The sequence below is a fragment of the Dipodomys merriami genome, unplaced genomic scaffold (assembly GCF_024711535.1).
Source record: "Dipodomys merriami isolate MVZ:Mamm:240054 unplaced genomic scaffold, mDipMer1.0.p SCAF_38, whole genome shotgun sequence".
NCBI classification, from domain to species: domain Eukaryota; kingdom Metazoa; phylum Chordata; class Mammalia; order Rodentia; family Heteromyidae; genus Dipodomys; species Dipodomys merriami.
In genome coordinates this window covers 1144244-1165238 of record NW_027205381.1, presented here as the reverse complement: position 1 = coordinate 1165238, position 20995 = coordinate 1144244, and the positions used below count along the sequence as shown (strand labels likewise).

Sequence of the window (20995 nt, the reverse complement as noted above, 5' to 3'; positions counted from 1 at the left end):
ACCTTCTAGGTGTCCAGTTTGAGAGGTTATGTTAATCTTGTCAACTGTTGAGATGAGCTTAAATTTGGTATTTATCATGCTAAATTGTTTATGTGAATCACAGTCTTCACACAACACTATGTTTCCTTTGCTCTGTTGTAGTGTATTTCATGTAGAAACTGGTTGACTAGATTTTGATTTTTCTCCCTTCTTTCTGTTGGGGTGTGTGTGTGTGTATATGTGTGTGTGTGTGTTGCTTATCAATTACAATCTGCCTCTCACTCTTTTCTAATATTCATCAAATTGTACTGCTTTTGTTCTTACTTTCATCCTTGTCATTTTGAGAGTACAACACTTGTGTATTTGTACTAAGTCCTAGATTTCAGAAGGCACCATGGAACTTTGTCTTCAGGTCATATTCTTCGATTGTTCTTCTGTCTATCCTTCAGTTGGAGTCAGGACCATAGCAAATACTTGTATATATTTTGTGTGGGCATACTTTTTATTGTTGTTTGTTTCTTATTCACTACCTCTAAGCTGCAATGCTTTTTAAAAAATTATTATTGTGAAAATACCATACAGAGTACATTTCTTATCAAGCATTGTAGCCTCCTCCTTTGTTTCCCCTTCCCATCCCTTCCCATCTCTCTTTTCCTTCCCTGCCCCCCCCACAATGGTTTTCTACCAGATCTCAAGACTGTATTTTTCCCAGTCCCTTTACAATTTAAATATTTTCTCTTTTATAGATAAGAAATAAGACTGACCAAAACTGATACCTACTCTCAAGTATTATCATGAAAGAAACTTCCTGAAAATTCTCATTGATGTTTTCCTGCAAGTGCTTCATAATGAAAGCCTACCAGAAGCTAAAATCTCTTTATGTCTGAGATGGCCATGGAGTTCCACAATGTCCTTTGGCAATTCATTAAAAATTGCTAGCCTCATCTGCTCTCCATCTTATGTGGTGTCTGACAGTATTTTCTCAGCAAGCAAGCCCTTAGGTCCTGTTGCTCCCTGCGGGTGTCTATCTCTCCCCAGATTTGATGTAGTTGTTTGCCTCCAACCTCAGTGTTCTGATGAAACTTCTTTCCCAGAAAAGGCACTAGCTTTCATTTTATCCAGATTTCTTTTCTTATTTTGAGAGTCAGAATAATGCTGTTACTCTTCCTCTCAGGTGAATTTTGAAAACAGGAAAAGGATTGAGTATCTGTAGTGAATTATATTAATTCTCAAAGCTATCCTGACCAAAAATAATTCTCATACCACAATTAGTATGGTAATTTTAGAGTTAATATTGGTACAATAAATCTGAAATTATTTTATGAGTCGTGTTATAAAATAAGTACATACATTAGAGTTAGTAGCAACCAAGATTTTCACAAGGACAAAAGGCAAATGTATCTAAAAAGTAATGAAACACTTGTAATATTAAATCGAATGTGGGTATGTCAACATGTAGTCAAATACTTAAATGTGTATGCATAAATATATTAGATCCTTTCTAGTTCTGCCTTAAGATGTTCTAAATGCAAGCATCTAATTCAGATATGCATTTCAAATCACTAAATCTTTTAATAGTTTTTTAACTGTTATAAAAATAACATTTTTTCAAGTATAGGGCAAGAAAATACATTATCAATTTGAAATAACTTATTTTGCCAGAAAATAAGGAAAAATTCATTCTAAAAGAAAATAATATACACACTATTAGAAAAATCACAGTTTAAGCCCCATGACTTACCAAAAAAGAAAAAAATCACAATTTTACTATTTGATGAAAAGTCATTAGAGAAATGAATCATCTTATAGTCTGAAAATGACATGTGACAAATTGCTTTTAAGTTGTAATAACAAAGGGACACTTTAGGTTCCAAACTTAAGAAAATGACCAAGCTGCATTCAGATTTTTGGTGAAGAATCCTTTCTATATGAATATAACATATGATGTACAGACTGTGTTCTTACCAAAAAATGTTTAAGGTAAATCTATTTGTCAGTAATAGTCTTGCAAATTTGGAATGGGATGGATTACATTACAAATGAGCAGAGACCTCAAAAATATTTTTGATGAATTTATGTATTAATTAGTTTCTTCTAGACATCAAAATATTAAAGATAATCAATACAATATGTAAAGTGTAAACTGAACTTGGATAAGGAACTTTATGAAAAAGACAATAAAAACCATTTCCAGGACAGATAGAGAGTTCACATGATCACACTGGAACTCACCCTTATCCTAGGAAACCATCTGATGAAGTAAACAAAAATACATTTCCTACAATTTGCTGACTAACAGTGAAAACATACACACACACACACACACACACACACACACACACACACACACACACACACACACACACACACACACACACATATACTTAGGTGCATGGATAGCCATAAATTATTTATGTATCAGTGATTAAATATAGTAACAGCTCACAACTAGTAAAAAATGTTTGGAAGGAAAATTGTTGTATTATTCAGACTGTCTATAAAGATAAATATGTTCCCAAAAATACTTAAGAAATAAACAACTGTAAAATAAATAATGGTAAAATTTAAATGACAAGATCACTGTGTACAAAATAAGGCAATGTCTGATAAATATGTTCTCTCTGCCCACCTCTCCAAACCTGAGTCCTTTTGTAAGAAGTCAATTCCTTTTAACATTTTGTTTAATTTTTTCTTCTAGTATTTCCATTGCAATTTCAGAGAATATTAATTTTTATTGTTCTACTGCCTAATGCTATAGCTGAATGGGCAAATCATTAGCTACTAAAATATTTTAACTCCTTATTTATTACAACAATAATTAACAAGCTTTTTAAAGTGTGAATAGTGTTGTTTGTAGTGATGTATACCCAGAGGCATCAATGATATCAAATGAATAAGAGCTAATAAGGAAGAAAAATGATGTGAAATCTTTCATACCCTGGGAGTAGCACATGTACACCAAAAGTGGTTTCTCATATCTCTGTAAATATTTTTTACTGATTCATTGGTGAAAAATCCAATCCATGCATCTCATATATACATTTTTCTAATTTGAGCAGGGGAAAGGAAATAACAAAATGCTGAAATAAGGATCTAGGTTGACCCACTGTAACAATGAGATGTACAAGACACTATGTTTCAATGAACTTCAGGTGAGGGGAGGGAGGAGTTGGGGAGGTGGGGAGGGAAGGGCTGGTAGGGGAAAAACAAAGGAGGGGGTAACAATGCTCGATAGGAAATGTACTCTTTACCTTACTCATGTAACTGTAACTCCTCTGTACAGTATCTTTACAATAAAAAATATTTTAAAAATCCAACCCAAACTTAAATTGTGTCTGTAACTAATAATAACCCAAAAATATAATTTATTTGTTTATATAAACTTATCTGTCACTTTTTCAATGCATAGCCAATTTCTCTATACTCTCCTCAAGCTAGACAGTCATATCATAGAAATGTTGACAAGCTATTTACTCAAAAGCTCAAGCTCGCTAGGTTTTGGGGACTAGTTGTAACCTACAACACTTATTAGGATTAGTAAGTGATGGTGTGGCTTGAGTGGTAAACAGCCTTGAGTAGAAAAAGCCAAGTAAGAGGGTGAATCCCTGAGTTCACATCCCAGTAAAACAAAATTCATTAATTCCCTATATGTTTATTAAGAATTTATTTGTTACTAATTGTCAGATACTTTCATAAGGCAGTAGTTCTCAATATTCAGTGTCTGAGAGTTCACACGGGAAAATTGTCAGATAGGAGTTCTATAGCTCCATCTGGAAAAAACAATCAGGAAATCTGAGACAGGACAGAGCACTTAAGTTTAAAAAGCCATTCGTGTGTGTCTTATCTACAATAAATATTCAATACTAAAGCATTGTAGAAGATTGTATATGTGTGCAAGCATGTATGTGTGTATGTGTGTACATATTTTATATACATACATGTGTAAATATGTGTATTTGATATTCAAGTGAATGCTTGAATGTATAAATCAGGTTGCTCCAGAAAAAAATAAACAATAGGACACACACAGTCTGTGTGTGTGTGTGTGTGTGTGTGTGTGTGTGTGTGTGTGTGTGTGTGTATACTCACAAGCACCTGAGTTGGAAAAAATGATTGCTCAGAGAATTGATGAATCAGGTTTCAGTCCAAATCCACAAGCTTGAGTCTCAAGGTAGTCAGGGAAAAAAGATCAAGCTTTTAATCTTTTCTGTTCTGCTCAGATCTCCAGTTGGTAGGATGAGTCAGACATACCTTAATAGGGAAAATCTACTCATTGAAATGTTCATTTTATCCAGATCATGTTTGACAAGCATCTGGAGACCAGTCAAACTGAAATATAAAACAAACTGCTGGAACATTATTCAAACACAATTAATCTAGGGGTTTGTTTTTGTTTTTGTTCTTTTTGGTCCGGTTGTGGGGCCTGGGCGCTGTTCCTCAGCTCTTCAGCTCAAGGCTAGACTCTACCACTTGAGCCATAGCACCACTTCCGGCTTTTTTTCTTTTTGCTTATGTGGTGCTGGGGAATTGAACCCAGGGCTTCATGCATGCAAGGCAAGCTCTCTACCACTGAGCCACCTTCCCAGCCCCAAACACAATTAATCTTTTTTATAATTAAAGAACATTTATTTACTTTGTACTAAGACTTTCTCTGAGTACATAACTGAATGTTACCACCCCACCCCATCTTGAAGGGTTAGTATGTGAATGTTATAAAGTAGATAAGAACAGTTTGAAGGGCTGGGACCAACATTAACTGGCAAGGAACAGCTTCCATCTAAAAAAATCATAAAAATGTTTAAATAAAAAAAATGTAAAAGAATAAAAAGATACAATGAGGGCCTTCAATAGAAAAGATCTTCATTTCACCTAATACATTCACTCTTGGCTAAACTGTAACCAAATGGAAACATCATCACTGTAATGCAAACTCCCACCATAGCACATTGTACACACCTTTGTTCCAAACCCACCCCCTGTGCCCTAATGCTTCCATATCAATTATATCCCAGCCTGTTAGGACTGCCTATGAAGGAGTCCATAGATTTTCTTTTTGATCCAGTCTTTATAAGGCTGGTATGTCTGGGTATTAGTTCAGTAAACAAAACAGCTAAGATCTACAAGATCTTCGATAAAAATTAAAAAAAAAAACTGACGGATATCATACATGATCGAGGAGCTGTTGGGATTCATTCTCTTCAGATGCTCTTCATACATTTCAGAAACATCTTCCATGCATTCATTCACAGATTCAAAGTCAGCATAAGTTCTGCCTTCTGGCCCCTTGGTAAGCTGCACCAGCAAAATGGTGTCAGACATCGCGCTAAATGCTTCGCAGCGGCCTCTGCTGCCACTGCAGCTACTGCCAACACCGCCACAATTAATTTTCATATCTGGAAATTTACCAAGAATATCATAATCTTTCTCATAAGTAGAATTATTTGATCTACAGACTTGGATACATTACAAAGAAAAACAATTCCTATCTTGATTTCTATGCTTGGGGCTGTGAAGCATATTTTATATCATTGCAATTTGAAGAATACATTTAAAAAGTATGTCAGTAGAAAATCAGTGCTCATCTGATATTCAGGCTAATCCATCACTCATTGGTTCTACATCACTCCCCCCAGGAGCAAGTTTCATATTTATAATGATTTTGTGCATTTCTTTTAACATCATTTTATCAGAAAGAAAATATTTTGTAATTTTTAAGTACTTCTTTGAAACTGGCTTTTTTATACTCTATTTTAATTATTTACTGGAAAAACAAGTATATTTTTTACATTAAAACAAAAAAACTTGGGTTGCATTGGGGACTATTCCAGAAGAAATTTACATTCATTATAAACATACATTCTCATCAATGGGTCTACTAAATGCTATTTTTTTCTTCCTAAAACCACAAACAACACTAATGAATTACTGACACTGCATTTTTCTTCTTATTGTCCCCTAGCCAATGTTCAGTCTTCTCTCTCTCTCTCTCTCTCTCTCTCTCTCTCTCTCTCTCTGTGTGTGTGTGTGTGTGTGTGTGTGTGTGTGTGTGTGTGTGTGTGTGTGTGTGTGTGTGTGTATGTGTTTAACTCTCACTGTCTTCAAAGAGTAGATATAAGAAATGATGAATTTTAGTTAGGGTAGAAGTGCCTTGTCAGCATTTATTATACAAAGAAGGAAGAAAAGAAACTTAACACCTAAGAAACATAGACACTAATGCAAGGGGAAAAACTATTACATGAAAATGAAGTACCTGATTTCAGGCATTTTAGCCTATAGGTAAGACAATAAAGTTCACCTTCTTTGGGTATTTACTCCAGCCTTCTCCATTTTACACAAAAGGAGGGAAGGAGGATGATTGCTTCCTAAACTAACTCAAATTCCTTCTCAGGAAGTCTCACTTCCTGTCTCATGATGCTGCAGTCAGCATGAACTGTTATGTATGGATATATGTTGCCCATAGCCTTGTTTTTTTACAAAACCAGAGCCACAGGCTCTGTCAGTGGCTATCCAGGAAAACTCCAGGTAGCACTTGTCACACAGTCAATACTGCAGCACCTGCTTCTATCAGAAATCCAAAGCCAGGAGAACAGTCCTCAGCATTCCTGAGTGAATCCCCAGACCCTCATGTTGCAAAACCAGAGTCAGTTGCTCAAATTCTCTGGGTAAAGAGGGAGAGAACCTTTTTCATGAAAAGTGATTAAACCTGTGTGCTTCTTCTGAGAAGAGGGAAGAAAGCTACAAAGAGGAAAAGACCAAGAGAAGAAAGATGGAGGTGTGAGTAAGCAGACACAGGTAAGAAGCACTAGCTTCTAACTTAGAGCTTCCACTATAGGTTGACAGAAGACAAAGACCATCTTCTTACCTCAAGTCTTGGGGAGACCATGCCTCACAGAAACCTTTAGCTTAAACAGTGAAGTTTAGATATTGAGTGACTGCAACTGTAAGACAATAGGCGGTGTTATTTTAAGACACTGCTCACTGCTTATCTTTTGAGTTGTTTTAAAAGCAACAGAAAATTAATACTGCATCAAAAAATATACAGGTGTGAAGCGACAGAAATAAAGTACAAAAGAAAAACAGCAAAGAAAAATTGATACCGCTTTGAAAAAGATAATGAATAAAGTAGATAAGGGAAAGGATTTAAGAAGCTGGTTTAAGCCGGGCATCGGTGGCTCACGTCTATAATCCTAGTTATTCAGGAGTTTGAGAGCTGAGGATCATGGTTCAAGCCAGGCAGGAAAGTCTGTGAGAATCTTTTTCTCCAATAAAACAATAGAAAACTGGAAGTGGTGCTGTGGCTCAAGTGGTAGAGCTCTCGCCTTGAACTGAAGAGCGCAGGGACAGTGCCCAGGCTGTTCAAAAAATAAAAGAAGCTGGTCTAAAATAAAGGCATAAAATTAATGGACATAAATTTTATGAATTAAAATGAAATAAACAGCTCAGATGAAAACATAAGAAAGGGAAGGGAAATAACAAAATGCTGAAACAAGAAAACAGGTTGAGCCATTGTAACAATGAGACATATAAGACACAATGTTGAAGATCTTCTCCCAATCCATGGGCTTTCTAATGATTTTGAAACTATGAAACAGAATTTACAACTTTGGTGTGTGGCGGGGAGGGAGGAGTTGGGGACGTGAGGAGGGAAGGGAAAGTAAGGGAAAAACAAAGGAGGGGGTAACAATGCTTGATAGGAAATGTACTCATTACCTTACTCATGTAACTGTAACCCCTCTGTACAGTATCTTTACAATAAAAATATATTTAAAAATGGACTGTTCCTTTTTCCTGAAAGTTGAATTAAAATCTTGTAAAGTAACTAAATATTTGACGTGTGTATATGTGTGAGTGTATTTAAATAATATGTTAATACTTTCTGAGTGAAAAATGTGAGAAGCCGGGCACCAGTGGCTCACACATGTAATCCTAGATACTTAGTAGTCTGAGATCTGAATATCTTGGTTCAAAGACAGCCTGCACAGGAAAGTCAGTGACACTCTTATCTCCAATAAACTACTCAAACTGGAAGTGGCCCTGTATCTTAAGTGGTAGTCTGGTAGCCTTGAGCTAAAGAAGCTCAGGGTCAGTGCCCACACCCAGAGTTCAAGCCTCATGATTGGAAGAAAAGAAAGAAGGAAGGAAGGAAGGAAGGAAGGAGGGAGGGAGGGAGGAAGGGAGGAAGGGAAGAAAGAAAGAAAAGAAAGGAAAGAAGGAAGGAAGGAAGGAAGGAAAGAAGGAAGGATGGAAGGAAGGAAGGAAGGATGGAAGGAAGGAAGGAGGGAGGGAGGGAGGGAAAGAAAGAAAGAAAGAAAGAAAGAAAGAAAGAAAGAAAGAAAGAAAGAAAGAAAGAAAGAAGGAAAGAAAGAGAAGGAAGAAAGAAAGAGAAGGAAGAAAGAAAGAGAAGGAAGGAAGGTAGGAAGGAAGGAAGAGAGAAAAAGAGAGAGAAAGAGAGAGAGAAAGAAAGAAGGAAGGAAGGAAAGAAGGAAAGAAAGAAAGAAAGAAAGACAGAAAGAAAGAATAAAGAAAGGACAGTCAGGTTTTAAGAATACCACTGCATTCATGTTGAGATTGATGACAAAATACATATGCTGAGACACAATGCTTAAACATAATAATTCTGAGCTCTAAAGAAGAAGAGCATAATGTAGAATTTCCTGAACTACAACAAATAATTCTCTGTAAATGTAAAATAATTGAGCCAATATGGAGTTTTCATTTTAGCACTGGAAAGAAAGATCTTTTGGGGTAATAACTATAGACTACAAAGAGACTTAGTTGGTAACTGTATAATCCCCTAAGATACTATTTACTTGTCAAGATAAAAGGAAATCTTTTCAGTTATTAATAAGTATTTCAGACAATATCACATCCAAGTGACTCTACTAATGAAATACTTCAAGAAAGGGCTCATATACACACCCTAGATGACTTAGAGAGGATAGAACAGCAAGAGTATAAACCACAGCAAAGTCCTTGTGCATCTCTCATTTGCCCTTGACGCTTGAGAAAATTGGGACGTTAAAAGATTCTGCAGTCTCTTGTATGTGGGAAGGACTAAGGAAGAGAGGAAAATCTGGTAAGAAAAAGAAATTGCCTCCTATTTCTATATTTTTCCATATATAAAGTTTGGTTAGGAAGAACAGCTACTTAAAAATTTACAGGACAGTTTCTAAATGAACAAGGGAAAGTTGGAATTGTTGCAAGCTCAAGCCAATAATGAGAATAGCTGTGAACAGAGTAAGAATTAAAGTGTTATAGGAAATTGAAGACGAGAAAGTAAACTCCAATGGGTCAGGCAATTATACAAATTTGAATAGACTATATTGTCTAACTAAAAGAAAAGTAATGTCAAATTAGCCTAATGAATGGAATTCATCTGTGTGCTATTTATAAGAAACAAAGGGTGAACTAATTCAGCAGTGATACTCAGTAGACATTATGTTGAAAATGAACTATACAATATGTGGGTAGAACTGGGACAGAAAAACTGGGAGAAAACAAGGGAAGAAGTGAGACTGTTCAAAAAGAAATGTACTCATTAATTGACTTATGTAACTGTAACCCCTTTGAACATCACTTTTACAATTAAAAAATATAAGTTCAAAATGTTTTAAAAAAAAGACTACAAAATAATGATCATTGAAGCATCAGAAAACTGCAACAAAATGAAAAGGCTTAATAATACAAATAAGAAAAATTATAAAATTTAATGTTCAGGGCTCATACCAATAAAAATATAATATGCTATAATATGAATAGTGTAGTCAGAAATGTGTGCAACCCATACAACAACACATGTCATTTCGTGTTCTCAGATTTCCTACATCAGGGGGATTATGTGTCAAATAGTGTCTGAAAATTAAGATTTATTAAACACTTTAGTGATTTTCAGAATCCATAGAAAGGCCAGAGTTCAAGCTACATGAAAAAGCACTAGGAACCAGAGCTAAGAGAAAGCTTCAATCACAATGCTAGACTTTTCAAGTAGAATCTTGTCTTCTTCATCTACTAGTGGAAGATAAGGAAAGTTGGAGTCTATAATCTATTATACATTAGTTGTAAAAGAAACAATTGTGTTCTTTGGCATCCTAACTGGAGATCTGAACACTGAAACTGGGAGTGTGCTGTGATTTCTATCTTAAGCATCTTTAAAAGACTCTGTATTGAAGACTTGGTCCATGCCCTGTCACACCACTGGATGGTGTAGGTACCTTTGTAGGTGTCATCTAATGAGAGGAAGTTAGGTCATTGGAGGATATGCCATCCAAAAGGATGTTGTCCCCTCCGCTCCTCCCCCTATTCTTCTTCTAATTTCCTCTCCCTCTATCCTTCATCTTCTTCTGTCTTATTCTCTCTCTCTCTCTTTCTCTCTCTCTCTCTCTCTCTCTCTCTCTCTCTCTCTCTCTCTCTCCCTCTCTCTCCTCTGTGTCTCTCTACTTCACATGAAGTTAAGCACCTTCCTCTTTCAAATGTTCTAGCACATGTAATGTTCTGCCACAGGTCCAATTGGATGAGGCCAAGTGACTATGGAAAATAACCTCTGAAATCGTGAACCTAAACAAGTCAAATATACTTTTAAATTTACTTTTCTCAGGTATTTTGTCACAGTGACAGAAACCTAATAGGGTGACACTGTGTTTTTTAAATATATATTTCAATACTCTGGTTTTTCTTCAGATTGTATAAATCTTTCACCTTTTAAATATATATTTCATTTTTATTATTTTTAGTTGTATTAAATGTTTTCAATTCAAATGTTGATTTATGAGCATGATCTTATCCTTTCCACCATTCTCTCCATCCATTTATCCCAACTGTTAAATGTTTTTGGACTTTTTTAAATATACTTTTTTATTGTAAAGATACTGATCAGAGGGGTTACAGTTACATGAGCAAGGTAATAAGTCCATTTCCTATGGAGCATTGTTACCCCCTACTTTGTTTTTCCCCTACCATCCCTTTCTTCCTCACCTCCCAACCTCTCCCACTCACCCACTAAAGTTATAAACTTCATTTTCAACATAGTGTCTTGTACACTCATTGTTACAATGGGCCAACCTGTATCCTTATTTCAGCATTTTGTTATTTCCCTTCCCCTCTCCAAATTATAAAAATGTATATACAAGATTCAGAGCACCAAAATCAAATACAGTGAAAACAGGGGTTATACATGGGAGAAGAACATACAAAGAAACAAAAAATGACATGCTACATTATAAATAATCCCACTTTTTGGCATTTACCCAAATGATCCCAAACAAGACCATACTAAAGCTACCAGCACAACTATGTTTATTGCAGCATTATTTACCATAGCTCAGATATGGAACCAACTCAGATGCCCCTCAGTAGATGAATGGATCAAGAAAATGTGGTATATACACAATGGAATTCCATGCCTCCATTAGTAAGAATGGCATTGCCCCATTTGTTAGGAAATGGAAAGACTTGGAAAAAATTATATTAAGTGAAGTAAGCCAGGCCAGAAGAATCCTTATTTTTACTTGTCTGAGACAAGTAGAAAAGGTCAAAAGCTATGTACATATGATCAGATAAAATGACTTTAAGTGAAATGAACCCCAAGATAGGAACACAAGTGTTTTTTTTCTTTCTTTCTGTTGCTTCTAATGTATTTATAATGTACCATGTGATATTTTTGTTGCTTTGTATGTTCCTCCCCAAGGTATAACCCTTGTTTTCACTGTATTTGATGTTGGTATAATTGGGGAGGGGAATTGGCAAAACAAATTGTTTAAATAGGGATACAGTTTAAACCATTGTAACAATGAGATGTATAAGACACTATGTTGACGAACAAACTTCACCGTTTAGGCAGGGGAGGGGGAGAAGTGTCGTTGTAGAGGTGGGAGGAAAGGGATGGTAGGGGATAAGAAATGTACTTATTAACTTGCTCATGTAACTGTGGCCCCTCTGTACAGTATTTTCACAATGAAAAACTTTATTAAAAAACAACAGAGAAAAATCCCTTGTTTCCATATTTTGGAATGCATTTACTTAGCATCAACTTATATGGTCATATGTACATGTTTCCATCAGAAAAAATGACATCACCCCTTTTGTAAGAAAATGGAAAGACTTGGGGAAAAATTGTATTAAGTGAAGTAAGCCAGATCCAAAGAAACACAGACTCCATGGTTTCCCTTTTGTGTAATAATTATTATATGTCTAGGTTAGTCCTAGAAGGGAATCACAATACCTCAATAGCAACTTCTTAAAATTCTTCACCAAGCTTCACTGTTAATGGGAGAAGCATTTGCTTTGTGAACGTGTAAAATGTGAGAAAGAAAATTCTCCAAAGAATAATCCTATGATCTCTGAGGAAATGATTATATCCCTAGACATACCATCCTCAGACATGGTGGCATGCATGGTTGAAGATTTAATCTTAATGATTCTCATTATTTCCCTATAACAATTTACCTTTGCTTCATGTGTTTCTCCTTTAGTATTTTCTCTCCCTAACACAGAAGCATACATAAACTATAGAAGCACATAAACTGTGCCCCGGGCTTTCCAGTACCATGGGGACCCAGGCTAAGACAGTAACATATGGTAAATCAAAATAGAAGAAAAGAAAACTTCTAGCTGCAGAGGCATAAAAAGCTCACAAAAACTTCTGTTAATAAACAGAAAATTTGTAAAATTATCCAGAACAACCATTTTAAAGCTCTGGAAATTAACTAAATCAGAGAAGAAATAAATATATTTAAAAAATGAAAAAAATACAAGCAAAAAAGAAGGGAATTTCAAAAGAGAATAGAATCCATTAAATCAACTAAAAATTCTGAAGTTGAAAAGCACAGTAGGAAAAAACCCCAGCAAAACAAAACACAGGCTCTCACCAGTTCTAGCTAACACTGTGTTGAAGTTGGAGCCATGGTACTGGTAGAGACAAGAATAGAAGATAATAAGATTAGAAAAAGAAAAAGAAGTGAAATTGTATTCCTAGGCAACATGAGTTTTCCTGTATATTTCAAGGCTTATATTTATTTTAATTTAAAAAGAAGCAGTAGAATTAAGAAGTGAATTTACTTAAATTGTAGGATGCATGATCCATATGTAAACATGAAATATGTCTCTATAAAGTAGTAATGAACAATCTACAAGTGAACTTCACAAAACAATTTCATTCAAACAAGACCATGATAAAAATAATATGGCTATCAAACATCTTAATAATAGTTGAAATTAAAAGGTCAGAACTGTTAAAATACTAATTAAATTTGTCTGTTCTTTTCAGTTTATGTATTGTACCAGGTTTTTCATAGAAATACATAGGCTAAATCTAATTTTTAAATAGAAATGAAAAGTCCTCAAGCTTCTCTTTGTTATTGTTGTTGTTATTGTTTTGTTGGTTGAAGGGCTTATCCTTTGGGCCTGGCTGCTGTCCCTGACCTTTTCTGTTCAAGGTTAGTGTTTTACCATTTTGAGCCACAGCACCACTTCCAGTTTACTGGTGGTTAAATAAGAGTCTCATGGACTTTCCAATCTGGGCTGGCTTTGAACAATGATCCTCAGATCTCAGCCTCCTAAGTAGCTAGGGTTAAAGGCATGAGCCTTAGCCCAGCTAAGGCCCAGGTTTTATAAATACATATTATAAATGAGGAATAAAATTAAAGGATCTAAAAATGCATAATAATCAAAACAATGCATAAAGCTACCGTAAATATGGAAGTTTAATGATTCCATAAAATGAGATCCATCAATCAATGGAAAAGACAAGAGAGAGAGCTGTTTCCTCACATTCACAGTGAATGCACTTTCAAAAAAAATTCCAAAATAATGAAATGGGAGGCATGATAATATATCTAACAAATATGCAAAACCCAATATAATAACTCCTAATAACATATAATACATAAACCACTAAAATATGGTATGGAGTCAAACCTAACTATGAAAGTCTAAACCTTGAGTCTAAACTCTGAAAGGAATAAGCCAGTTCCCAGGGCTGGTAGCAGGGCACATGGAAATGAGGAGCTATCCATCAAGCATAAAGTGTCAGTTTAGCTAGATAAATAAGCTCTAAAGCTCCACATCCTACATTGTAGCAAGAGCCAAGAGTCATGTAGTATATATTTTAAAAAATGTTAATATGGTAGACCTCATAGTAGGTGTTCCTATCACAACAAAATTATAAGAAAAATCACTTTTTTAATGTTTCTGTGCTGGTCATGGGCCTTTAACTGAGGACCTGGGTACTGTTCCTGAGTTTTTGTGTCAAGGCTAGCACTCTAGCACTTGGGCCACAACTCCACTTCGGGCTTTTCTGGTGGCTAATTGGAGATAAGAGTCTCATGGACTTTCCTGCCAGGGCTGGCTTCGACTATGATCTTTAGATTTCAGCTGCTTCAGTAGCTAAGATTACAGATGCTAGCCACTGGCTCTTAATTCAGAAATCCCTTTTTAAATTTGGGTTTACTAAAGATTGTTTAGTTATAACACCAGTAGTACCACAAAGAGAAAACGAGAAGGAAGACAGGAAGGCAGGAAGACAGGAAGAAAGAAAAAAAGGGACATCTATAGCTGAGACTTATTCCTTGGTAGAGATCTCTGCTAGCAGTTTGAGTTTTTGTGCTCAATCCTCAGAAACAGATACAAAGACTGATAAATTTCCAAATGACAAAACTGGAACAACCTGAATCACAAGGTAAACAAAGTAACATTAGGTTGGAATTAAGTGTGCAAACTACATGACTGTACATTATTGACTTATACAATCACTTCCTTTCAAAAGCAGCTGCATATGAAAAATCAGGTGGGGTGAGACTTTATAAAAGATAAAGCTTCCAAACATTATTTTACTCAGGTTTTAATTTCAGCAGTTAAAAAGCATATAGTCAGTACTTTTCATGTGATGTAATAAGAGTAACCTCTTCATCTCTGGAATCTTCCTCCCAAATACAAACAAGTATCTAGAAATCACACTTTCAGATATATTGCAATAGGAGAGCATCTATGAACCTACCTGAGAAAGTATTAAGGGCCAACCTTGCCAACAGTGAGGAAAAATGTCCTAGTAAGGAGGAGTCCCAGGAGACATCATGACTAAGCTTATGTCCACATACTAGTGCAGCAAAAGTTAATTGTGTAAAAACAAGGATATCTGAAAAGGAAACTTCAGTTGATATTCATGTATTAGTACCAATTTATTCATTATAGCAAATGAACCACACCCATGTGAGCATTATTGCTAACCAAAAAGTATCTGTGTTGATAAAATATATAAAAAATCTCTCTATACCACTTGTTCAATTGCTATGAATGAACAGGAAGGTGAATAAACATAAAAAATATTCACAAATACATCTTGTTTGCTTGTTATTTTGAAGATGGAGTCTCATGGACTTTTTTTCCTAGGCTGGCCTTGAGTCTTTTGGATCTCAGCCTCCTGAGTAGCTAGGATTACAGGCATGAGCCACATAGATTCCTTAGAAGAGATTATTTTAAAGGAAATGCAACATATTGTATCCAAGCCTGGCAACAGTGGCTCACGCCTGTAATCCTAGCTATTCAGGATGCTGAGATCTGAGGATCTCTGTTCAAAGCCAGCCCAAGCAGGTAAAGTCCCTGAAATTTTTATCTCCAATTAACCATCAGAAAACCAGAAATGGCACTGTGGCTCAAGTGGTAGAGTGCTCACCTTGAGCTGAAGAGCTGAGGGACAGCATCAGGCTCAGAGTTCAAGCCCCACGACAGACAAAAAAGAAAAGATATTGTATCCATGGATTAGATGACTTATATATTAAAATTTTGAATTTACCCAAATTCATTGTATATACTCAGTGAAATTTTAGTAGAGATAAATCAGGTGGAGGTATGCATGCCATTGTACAAAAATATATGTTAATGAGCCTATGTGTTTGATTTTTCAGATGATTCTCTAATTGATGTAGAAGTACAAAGGCCTACAAATAAGCAAAAGAAAAAGAAGACATACCGTAGAAGATATGATGAAAGCTATTATTACATCATTGTACTTAAGATACTGAAATACTGGCACAAAAATGCATATATAAGATGTGTGGAAATAAAACAGGAAGTCCAAAAAGGTTCATGATAATGATATTGTAGTTTACAGGGAAAAATTGAATATGTCAATAAATATGCTAGGAGATCATATCCATATTCATTATTATAAATAAATATATACCAACAACTCACAAAAATTCTCATAGACACATTTTTAAATCAGTAGAGTTGGATTATAAATACACATGTTAAATTAGATAATTATGGAAAAAATATAGACAACTTCAGATATTAGATTGAAAATGTTAACTTTTAGCCAGCCCACAAATTGTAAACTACAAAAAAAGATCTGTAGATCTTTTTTTTTTTCAGCTTAAGAATGTCTGTTCATATGATGACCATGAACAGAGTAAAACTAATTAGCTGCTGAGAGATGGAAAGTACCTCTAACCCAGTGAAAAATGAGAAATAATATCCAGGATGTCCAACAAAATTTGTTTTACTCATAATTACTGCACATAACTTCCTTTAAAAATTAACACAACAATCTATTGATCTTGCTAGCTAGGTCCTTTGCCGTGCAGAAGCTCTGCAACTTCATGAAGAAACATAGGTCCCATGGTTTCCCTTATTTGCAATAACTAGTATATGTCTGAGTCAAGCAGAAAAGGTCAGATATGGTGATGTTAGGGAAATGAACCCTAAGATTTGTATTCAAATGTTTTTTTTTCTTCCATGAGATTGTTTCTAAGGCATTTATAAGATTATTTCTTTGTTGCTTTGTATGTCCCTCCCCCACAGTATAACCCCTGCTTTCACTGTATTTGATGTCAGTATAATTTGTGGAGGGGAAGGGGAAAAACAAGTCGTTTAAATAGGGATACAGGTGGACCCGTTGCAACAATGAGAAGTACAAGTTGTCATGTGGAAAAGGAACTTTACAACTTTGGTGGGGGGGGGGGGTCGGGGAGGATTGGGGGGGCAGAAGGAGGCTGGGAAGGGATGGGAAGGGGAAACAAAGGAGGAGGCTACAATGCTTGATAAGAAATGTACTCATTATATTGCCCATGTAATTGTAACCCCTCTGTACAGTATTTTCACAATAAAAAAATAAATAAAATTCTTTAAAAAAATTAACACAACATTTAAAACGAAAATGTCAAAAAATATCACTGGTTCAAAAATGCAAGGAAAGATGTTCAACTTTAATAATATCAATGAGTCCACAAAGCTATCACATTGAATTAAATGTATAATCAAATACTTCATACAAACTAAATTCTTTAAGTACACATATAAAATAATTTGTTTTTGTATTTTTATTAAATTAATTTTATTACATTTAAATTGTTGTACAAAGGGGTTTCAATTCAACATCTCAATTTATGAGTGCAATGCATGTTGATCAATGTCTCCCTTTCTATCTTTCTTCTCAAACTAGCCCAATGACAATTCAACATCTCAATTTATGAGTGCAATGCATGTTGATCAATGTCTCCCTTTCTATCTTTCTTCTCAAACTAGCCCAATGATAGCCGTCCCTTCAAATAACCTAGTTCCATTTTCACATATGTATGTTGAGTATTATGTGATTTTTTTTTTAAGAAAGACAAGGAAAGTATACAGAGTTAATGCAATTATAATAGCTGTAATGATAAGATGAATAGGGAAAAAAAGTGTGGACTGTATAGTGTTCAGCAGGCTTTTTAATGAATTGCTGATTGTTATTCTGAAATATAAAATACAATTTATGAAAATAGGAAAAGTACAATAATACTGCACTTTATTCCAGGAGGAAAGGGATAGTTACACATTGGCAAACATGAAAATAAAGATATTATTTATGCAGATGCATATGGAACTGGTATTTGCTAAAATCCAGTAGACAATATTAAGAAAAAAATTGCTTCTGCAAATACCCCACCCCCAGTCTATAGACTTTTAATTATTTTACAATGCCTTTAAATAGTAACTTTCATAATCTGGGTGTTACCAAATTTATTAATCTTCCCTTCATGGGTTTGTGGTTCTTGAATATATCTACAAAATCCTTTACAAAACACAGAACATTGTTTCCACATTTTATTTTATAGTTTAAATAGTTATGGGAAAACCATTTTATGTTTTACATTTATAACTCTGATTCATTTTGAGTTGAACGTTTTCTACAATGTGAAGAATACATTAGATTATTTTTTTCTTTTTTATGATTTGATGTGAATGTTAATAAAGTGCAAATATTTTTTCTAGTGGATATTTAATAGTAAGTCAGCTTACAATCTGATTCTTTTTACACACAGGTCTTTCATTATGCCAATGCTCCATTGCCTTAATCAATGTACTTGTATACTGAACACTGACAATAACATAGTGTGTATATTTCTTTGTGGCAAGACCATAACTTGAACTCAGTATTTGGCTGTCATTCTACCAAGTGAACCACAAATTCAACCTCTATAATATATATATTAAACAATGTTTGTTTTCAAACATCCGATTCTTCATGGTTTAGGGCTAAATCTTATATATCATTCTTCTTGAAGTACAATGCTTAATAAGAAATGTACTCATTACCTTGCTCATGTAATTATATTGTAACCCCTCTGTACGGTATTTTCACAATAAAATAAAGTTTTAGAATTTTGAGTCTTTCAACTAATTTGTTGCATGATAAAGATTACACTTTTATTACTAAATACATTACAAAAGGTTGCTATGGTTATTTTCATTATGATTGCAGTTACTTGGATATATATGCTGCTCTTTATTTTGTTTATATTTCAGGAATATTTGTTATTTATTTCATTTTTCCTTTATCAGTGGGTCTAGAATATTCTGAAATATTTTATCTTTTGGAAAAAATTAGTGTTTTTTTAAATATTGACTTTCTTTACTCTCATTTTCTGGTTTCTATTTGACTGATTTTTGCTATATTTATTTTTCCCATGCTTTTTTGGATTTAGGTTTAATTTCCACATTTCTTATTTTCTTAATGTTGAAGATTAAGTGATTGTTTTGAATACATATGTTTTCTGGTATACATACTTTGTACTATATATTTCCTACCAAATACTATTTAATTTGCATCCCACCATTTTGGCAAGCTCTTTATTCACATTTACTCAATGTGAAATATGATATAATTTTCCTTTATGTCTCTTCTTTGGCTCTTAAGAACTTTAGAATTAAATTTGTTAGTTTCTTATACACTTGAGTATTTTATAGATACTGTCCTGTTAATGATTTCTATTTAATGGGTATTTTTTGTCCAGAAGCATTATTTCTATGAAATTAAGGATTTTCAATTTATTTGGGTTTGTTTTATGATATTATGTTAGAGTCCATCAAGGTGAATATTCTATCTACATATAAATAGAATATGTATTTTACTGTTGTTGAACTGCTTTATAAATATAAACTCAGTCATATTGCTTGATAATGTTATTCAGATAATTGATGTTTTGTGGTCTCCTTTTTATATATTCATTATTTAAAGAAGGTTAGTAAAGCCTCCAGTTTGAAACTTTGTCAATTTTTCACATCATTACTATCAATTTCTGCCTCAAGGATGTTGAAGTTCTGCTTAAGAAGCATGGATATTGACTATTACTATTTCTTTGAGAAAAATGTACTGCATTGCCACAAACCAATTCTTTGTACATTCCTTGTAACATTGCTTGACATGAATTCTACTTTAATATTAAAGTGTCTATACTACTTTTGTTTTAATTGGCATTTTTATGGTTTAACCATTTCTTTTTTATATCTCTATTTGTATGGAGACTTTTTTACTTATAAGGCAAGCTTTGTAGACAACGTACCACTGGGTTTTGATTTTTAGAATTTATCTAGAATTTCTTTAATAAGCATTAATGCAAATTTTATATAATACAGTTATTCATCTGTTTATATTTAAATTTATAATCTTACTACAAGTTTTCTATTGACTCATCTGTCATTCACTTCTTTTATGACATTTACCTGCCTCCTTTTGGCTTACTTGTATATATTTAGTTTAATGTATATGCATTTTTAGATGAACTAATTATATTTCTTTTGACTGATAGTTTGGAAGTTTTTAAGGTATTGACTCATTAAATCTTTATTTTCCTAGATTCTTTCTTTTCTTTTTCTTTCTTTTCTTTTCTTTCTTTTTTTTTTTTTTTTTTTTTTTTGCCGGTCCTAGGACTTGACTTCAGGGTCAGGGCACTGTCCTTGAGCTTCTTTTGCTCAAGGTTATCACTAAACCACTTGACCCACAGCACCACTTCCAGCTTTTTCTGTTTATGTGGTACTGAAAGATCAAACTCAGGGCTTCATGCATGCAAGACAAACCCTCTACCACCAAGCCACATCCCTAAGCCTTTATTTTCCTTTTAGGAAAGAAAGGCATAATGTACTATTTGATCCTATTATACTATTTGATATAATCTTATAGCATTTCATTTCTTTTCAATCATTTTGTGATTAAGGCTTAATTATGTGAATTAGCTATCTTCTTCATTGTCCATTCTGTTCTCTGACAGAATTCTCCAAGTTCAATTCTCCAACAATTTAGACACTTTCCAAACTTAGAGTTAAAATTCCTAGCAGATAATTTCAAAATTTGAAAAAATCTATAAATATTGCTATAATTTTCTTGCGTTTTAATATCATTTTATTAGATTTTATCCATTGTGTTTACAGAAATTGTAAAGGCTGAGATAAATAATATTTGCATTTGTAAATAGATGTGTATAGATACTCTCTCTGCATGGAGGGTTTTTCTCCAGGTAGTGAGTTAGCTGAGTTGGAAACTTATTGTTATATTTATTGTCCAGGTGCTCAAACTTTAAACTTCTCCAGGTATTGACTATAGCTATGTGATTCTAAATTGAGGCCTGCAGACTCTTGGTATTCTCTGGGCATGTTTAGCTTTCAGCTGTCTTTGCTTGCATGTAGCATAACATTCTCCTTGCCCTTCCTGAGTACTGTTTTTACTTTTTTTTTCTTTTTGCACAAGATTTACATGGCTGTACAGTTC

At 34.2% G+C, this 20995-nt stretch overlaps 1 pseudogene; it reads right to left on the bottom strand.

The window, feature by feature from the left end:
- Positions 1-4980: 4980 nt before the first annotated feature.
- LOC138804966 (enhancer of rudimentary homolog pseudogene) lies at positions 4981-5298 on the bottom strand (annotated as a pseudogene).
- Positions 5299-20995: the final 15697 nt, after the last annotated feature.